This window comes from Limulus polyphemus, unplaced genomic scaffold (genome assembly GCF_000517525.1).
Source record: "Limulus polyphemus unplaced genomic scaffold, Limulus_polyphemus-2.1.2 Scaffold8739, whole genome shotgun sequence".
Classification (NCBI taxonomy): domain Eukaryota; kingdom Metazoa; phylum Arthropoda; class Merostomata; order Xiphosura; family Limulidae; genus Limulus; species Limulus polyphemus.
In genome coordinates, this window is record NW_013674349.1 from 18,692 (window position 1) to 25,674 (window position 6,983).

The 6,983-nt window shown below is 32.2% G+C and overlaps 1 protein-coding gene across 4 annotated transcripts in view; it reads left to right on the top strand.

The window, feature by feature from the left end:
- The window catches only part of LOC111083247 (zinc finger protein 236-like), a 13,059-nt gene extending 7,684 nt beyond the window's left edge, over positions 1-5,375 (top strand). Inside the window, exons 3-4 of one of the 4 annotated variants that reach the window (XR_002608899.1) lie at positions 500-2,755; positions 2,801-5,375. The gene's annotated coding sequence lies outside the window, so the exon portion shown is untranslated. Of the gene's footprint in view, positions 1-499 lie in introns of all 4 variants that reach the window. The other 3 variants (XR_002608900.1, XM_022379618.1, XM_022379619.1) reach the window with 3 other exon arrangements.
- Positions 5,376-6,983: the final 1,608 nt, after the last annotated feature.

Genomic DNA, 6,983 nt, shown 5'->3' on the forward strand with positions numbered 1-6,983 from the left:
CCTCGTTGTCTCTTCACGTTGTGAACGTCTTATATATACCAGACTACCCCCAATCTAGTAGTCTCCTTATAATTCACGAAGGTTCGAGAAGGACGTGGCGTGATACTAGTCATGTGACCTCGCTGACGCAACGATATATCTAGCTACAGTTATCAGATCACTAACCAATTACATCATGTACTAATCATTATAAAATAGATACATAAATACTTTCTTCAGCAGCTTACGCAAACAAATGTTTTTATACTAAAAGTTAGAAAAAATAAAAACCAATAAATAAATTATGAAAAACATCAGTGAATTTGTTTTTTCTAGAATCTCATAAAGTTTTCATTTTTTCACTTAAACTGGTATTATCCTATGTAGAATGAATTTATGAAATTTTATTGAACTGTTCGATAAAAGTTATTTCAAAAATATTCATATACAAAAAAAAAATGCTCCACTATATCTGTGAAGTGGTTCTTATGATAGTTATACATATATTATTCTATAACAGCAGGCAGCTGTTTTTTTTGCCAAGCTTGTGGGAAAGTGTGTGTGTAGCAGCTGAAGAGCTAGAGGGACATGTCAAGACACATCACAGAGACAGAACCCAGTCTGAAGATTTTCATGTGCTCAAGTGATGTTCTGTGTTTTAACCGGTGAACTTAGATTATTGTACATAGATGTTGTCCATGAGATGTGGTTGATGTATGAGTGTTAATGTAGCAGAAATCTTTTATATACAACAAAAACTTGGTTACATTATCTTACTGGTAGTGGTGTCTCCTTCTCAGGTAAAATACACCTGGGGGTTTTGTTGTTTTTTTTTTACCAGATTATTGTAAACTACATTTCTCTATATAATAGAAGTGCCATTACAGGAAATATATATGTTTGTATTTTTGTAGAGACAAGTAGATATCTCTGATAAGTGTTTATGAATAGTAAAGTAATATTTTTGTTTTTGTTGAATCTGTTAGAAAACTCCATAACTTGTTGATTCATGGTGTTGTGGCCATCATCTTACAGTTAGTACATTGTAGCTATTTTAAAGATTTATATGAGGGTTGGATATTGTTGGTTGTTAATTGTCATTGAAGATCAGTTGTTACTTCATCATTCAGATGGTTCAAAACCTACAACACATTTTTTTGTTTTATTATGTTTTGTGCTTTTTATTTGTGCATTTAAAATGCTTCTTTGTGGTTAAGTAAAATCATAACATTTTGTTCTCATGATCATTGTGTCAATAGCACATTTTTTACAGTTTAAAAGTGAACTTTTTTAAGTACATTCAGATCCTCATCTCAAACAATTACCGGTATACACCCTGTTAATTGTTCCAGATAGTATGATCATTCTTATTTTCACATCTAGCAAAATACTTAACAGTTTAATAAAAAAACATTTGTTAATCATTTAAAACCAAGGAAGATTCATAAGTTTTCTGTATGAAGATAATTTGTACTACTTTTGAACCCTACACGTACATTAAGTAGGTCCAATTAACTTGTTTGCAGTTTTATCAGTATGTTGAAATCTTTTGTAAAACTGAACTGGTTTGGTGAAAGGTCAAGCCCAGTTACGGACAAGAAAAATTATGTATTTACTGTTTCAAGTGAAAGGAAACCTTCTCTGTATATCAAATAGTGTAATACAGTACCATAAGTCTTAGTAAAATATCTAAAACATTAGGTCGCTCATAACTGCAACAAAAAATTGTGAAAAGCATTTCAATACTCGTTAAAACTTATGAAACTTAAACAAAAAATAAAATCAAAGCGATGTAGTTACAGTAGTGTAGTGGCAGAAACTGAACTCATCATCTCTGTTAACTAAGAAGTATGAGACATAATTTTGAACTCGGACAGAGAACAACTACATATAATTGAGAATATAAAGAGTCTAGAAAAAATCTTGCAGCTATTTACAAAAGCCTTTCTTCAATGGCATCTTGTAAGAAAGACTGTCACTGATAATTTGAACCGTTTCTGTCTTTCAGTTTTTCCTTTAAAGTGTGATATGCTTTTTTCTTTTCCTTCTCAGTTACATAAATTTTACGAGGATTGCTTTCCTTGCCTCATAATTCTGTATACACATCAGTTGAAAAGCATGCGAGAACGTGGGCTGAATGTGGCCCAGTGGTTATCATGCCACATTGTGGAGCTGAGGTTCATGTCCCATTACCACCAAAATACAAAGAATTGTGCTCTATACTTTTGGTCCATGAATGTATAATCAGATTAATGGTCAAATCCCACTATTCAATCTGAAAATAGCAACCCCAGAATTGACATTGGGTGGGGCTGACTAGCTGCCTTTCCTTTAGTCTGTTACTTCAAAATTCAGGACGGATGGTCTTCACATATCTTTATGCAAAATCAAACAAACAATCAAGAAACATAAGTTGAGCAAATGGGAGAATAGCTGAGAAAGATATTGCTTTTCTAGTGTGAGGGATGGTGGGAAATGTTTATGATGTTACCCTATCATACATATGTCTGGGGTTACAGGTAGATGTCGGGTGCTGGAGAATGACCTATGTGTACAGGAGTTGTGTAACAATGTGGTTGTTTTCTTTTGTAGTTGTTGTTTTTACCTACATATACAGCTGTGATGTAACAATATTGTTGTTCTTCTGGATTTTGTGACCTACATGCATGGGTGTGACATAACAATATCGTGGTTCTCCTGGTTTTCGTGACCTACATGTATAGGTGTGATATAAAAATATCGTGGTACTCCTGTTTTTCGTGACCTACATGTATAGGTGTGATATAAAAATATCGTGGTTCTCCGTGATCTACATGTATAGGTGTGATATAAAAATATCGTGGTTCTCCTGGTTTTCGTGATCTACATGTATAGGTGTGATATAAAAATATCGTGGTTCTCCTGGTTTTCGTGACCTACATGTATAGGTGTGATATAACAATATCGTTGTTCTCGTGACCTACATGTATCGGTGTATTATAACAATGTTGTTGTTCTCTTGGTTTTCGTGATCTACACGTATAGGTGTAATATAACAATATCGTCGTTTCCTGGTTTTCGTGACCTACATGTATAGGTGTGATATAAAAAATATCGTTGTTTTTTTTTGGTAAAAGCTTAACTTTCATTTGGCTTACTTTGTCCTCATTAATCTAGTAGGTGTTCCTATGAAGCCTTCACTCTATTTGTTTATTTGTTATTGAATTTTGTGCAAAGCAACTCAAGACCATCAGCTCTATCCCTCACTAATTTTGAAGTGATAGATTAGAGGGGAAAGCATCTACTGAACAGTACCAACTCTTGGGATACTCTTTGCCAATGAAAATTGGGATTGATCATCCCAATATAATGCTCCCATGCTGAAAAGGTGAGAATGTTTGGTGATGGGTTTTAATCGCACAACCCACAGATTGGGAGTTGAACTCCATAACCAGTGAAGTATTGCTCAAAAAATATTTCATAACTTGTATTAATGAAAGGTAGAAGTATATAAAAAAGGACAGTTTGTTAAGTTTATTTAAAAAAGCAAGTCTTACATTCTGTTTTCACTAGTTTATACATATATATGTGCAGTTGACAGGCATATATTTTAAGTTTATATGAATAATGCAGTAGGAAAATTCTATACTTTAAATTAAATGACAAATTAATATTTTCACATTGTACTCTTAGTTTCTTTTTCTATGCTTGCTTATACAGTTATGCAAAATAACCAAGTTTATTTAAAATCTTTAAAATCCCAGGAAGTTTAACGTTTGTATTTCTTGTCTGAAATTAACTTTTAAGTAGCAAACTGCTGAATAGAAATTGCTTATCTTTATTTGTTATAAAAGAAATATTAAAGTTGTTGTTATAGTTTTATTTAATTATTCCTCAGAGTTGCCAAAATCAGAATATTTCCAATCAATAATTTAAATTTTTTACCACTTAGAAGTTTATTAGTTGCTCTTATTTATGGTTACGTGTTTGTCTCCGATTAATGAAAGAATTGAGATGGTTGCTTAAACAATTGTGAGAATGCTTATGAAATAGCCCTGTTTATGAATTATGTGCATTACCATTTTTTAGTTTTTTGATAATCTATATTTAAACAATGAATTTAATCAAGAATAGAATGCACAGTGAGGCTATATAACCTCACTGATCACTTTCGTCAATGGTTCAGAGGTTAACTTGAAGGCTTATGATACAAAGAATTGGTGTTCAATCTTTCCAGTGGGCATAGCATAGACAGCCCATTGTGCAGCTTTAGAATAAAAGAAACGAATCTCCTAAAAGAATTCAACTGCTGAATGTTTCTACTGATTCTAAAACTACCTGTCCTCACTCTCACGTTTCATTCTTCTTTTTAAAATGTTTAGTGCATCACATTTTGTTGCACTTGTTTATAAAATAAAAGTCACTGAGTTAATCTTTTTTTTCTTGAACTACTTGGAAAGTTATTGGTGTGAATTATATTAACTTATTTAAACACGAGTTAATATTTTGACAGAATATTACAATTATAGTTGTTAAACAAACGTAGGATTTGAAATGATCTTGAAAAAATAGTTACAGAAGAAGTTAAAGTTATATTGGTTATTTTTAGATAAATGTTTTATTAGTCAAATGGGAATTATTTTTTTCCCCTGACATTGTGTTAAATCTAAGAATAACTCGGCGTGAATAATCTTTTTCTCATTTTTAATCAGTTATGGAATTATTCAAATATAGTGGATCATGACATTATTACTTGAACATTGAAAGACAAATGTTTTTTTCGGCATGGATTAAAATTATAAAAAAGTGTTTTAAGATTTAATCTGTCCCTTCCTCAGATTTTGCTAGATTTACGTTTTATTCTTTATTTTTAATTACAGACACGTGTCATTCCCTGAAACTACGCAGTTGTGTTCTAATATGTTTCATTGAGGGTTTTAAGTTACTAGCCTAAAAATGTTATTAACATTGAAATTAATTAAAGACGTACATTGTGGATATAAAGTTATTTACATAGTGTTGTGTTTAGATATTATTTCAGTCTCAACACCCGGAAGTCATGAAAACTAGTTTGAAACAATATAAAATGTTTGTTCTTGTTTATAAAATCTCAAACGTATTTTCAATTTATTAGATAATTTAGTCCAAGATGGACGGCTATATATTACTAATGTTGTTTATATTCGGAATGCAGCATTGAATTAAAAAAAAATTGAAATAACACTACGATAATGTTAGCAAATTCATTTGAGCGTTGTCATCTATACTGCTGACGTCATCATCACCATATGCGTTTGGAATAAACAAAGACCGTCTTTTGGTATGTTAATATATCATCTAACTTCCATAGAACATTAGACACATACAATCACATCAGATTACGTTAAAGTTGTTTGGGCTACATTCGGTCTCTTACCTTTGGTTCCAAAAGTTTCTTTTTCCTATTGCTTTTCTATTCCTTAACATTAAACCAACTTAATAGTATAAAGTTGTACCTGATTTAAGTTCTGTCCCTTAACTATGAATATTAGTTTTGAATTCGATGGAATGCTATTGCTGCTTCTAATTTTATTAAGAAGTTACTTCTTGAGCTTAAATGATGTGGATTGTTATCATGCGCTAAAATTTTCGTTTGAAGGCGCCACATGTCACTGTTATTCTTCGTACATTCCATTCCCATTTTATTCTGTAAAGATGTCTTATTGAAAGTTTTGTATTAATTGTCTCGCCTGAATGAATTTCTAAAAAAAAAAAAAACTCATTTGTAATTTTGCTCATTTAAGATTCTGGTGCTGTTGCAGCTTCTTGTTTTGTTTATCGTATCTTACATTTGATTTATGACCCAGATAGTGTAACAAATGTATCCGTCTTATTGGTCAGTATAGCGTCTAGTAACTATCTGTGTATACCGTAACGAGCTTATGACGGTTTTGGTTTCTTGTCTTCCATAAGATGATACTATTAAATACTGTGTTTAATCTAACACGCTGGAAGCATTTCCTATGATCGTTTCTAATGCTTATACGCTTTATCAAGTTTTGCTTGGTCATTATTAGAGGACAGCACCATTGTGTGAAGCAACAGCCGGACGCGACTTGGTTTTTCTTATTTGCAGGACAGATAAGCAATGGCGAGAAAAATAAGCTAAACAAATTTGCGTATTTCATTTTATGATTATTAAAGCGACATAATAAGATAGGTTGGGCATCGGCAAGTAGTAACGTACGTACGCGCGTTGCCTACACAAGCTTTCCACGTACAACCTATGTTCAAAATCCAAACAATAGGGTAGACCCTAGGCCTACATTATTTTCACTCCAACAGATTGTGACTCTCAAAAAAAGCTGTCACTCGACGGAAAGAATACTGTAGTAGATCTAGTATCTTAACGTCGTTCTTAGGCTATATGTTACCGTCAAAATACTCTCAAAATCATCAATTGGGGCCATGGGACAGAAGCCACAGCGCTCCATTTTCCATAAAAAAAATACCAACCAGGCTACGAGCGTACGTTTGTTATCATAAAATGAAATACGTAAATGTGATTGGCTTATTTTTCTCGCCATTGCTTATTTGTCCTGCAAAGAAAAGTCGCCAACCGGACACGAAATTGTTACATTTTAATTTATTAATAAATAATACGTTATTTTATTGTTACTGTTCGTCTGTATTGCATTTCTTGTAGTTATGTTTTGTTGATTTTTCTTCTCAATAGCAGGTTAGTGTTAAAGATTGCAGCTGAGTTTGAGAACTGTGTAAAGAATGTATATATAATTTACCATCATCTTGTTCCCCATATAGCCAAGCATTGTTCTTTACTGAACTGTTAAAGTAAACATTAAATAGTTTTAACTGGTATGTACTGCTCTGTTTTCTTTTATTCGTTTCCCACTATATCTAGCGGGTTAGGTATTAAAAAACGTAACAAAATACACACACACACATATATATGTATATATACACCTGGAAAAAAGTTAAGCACCCCCAAATATTTTTCAGGATTGCTTATTGAAAATAAGGTTTAA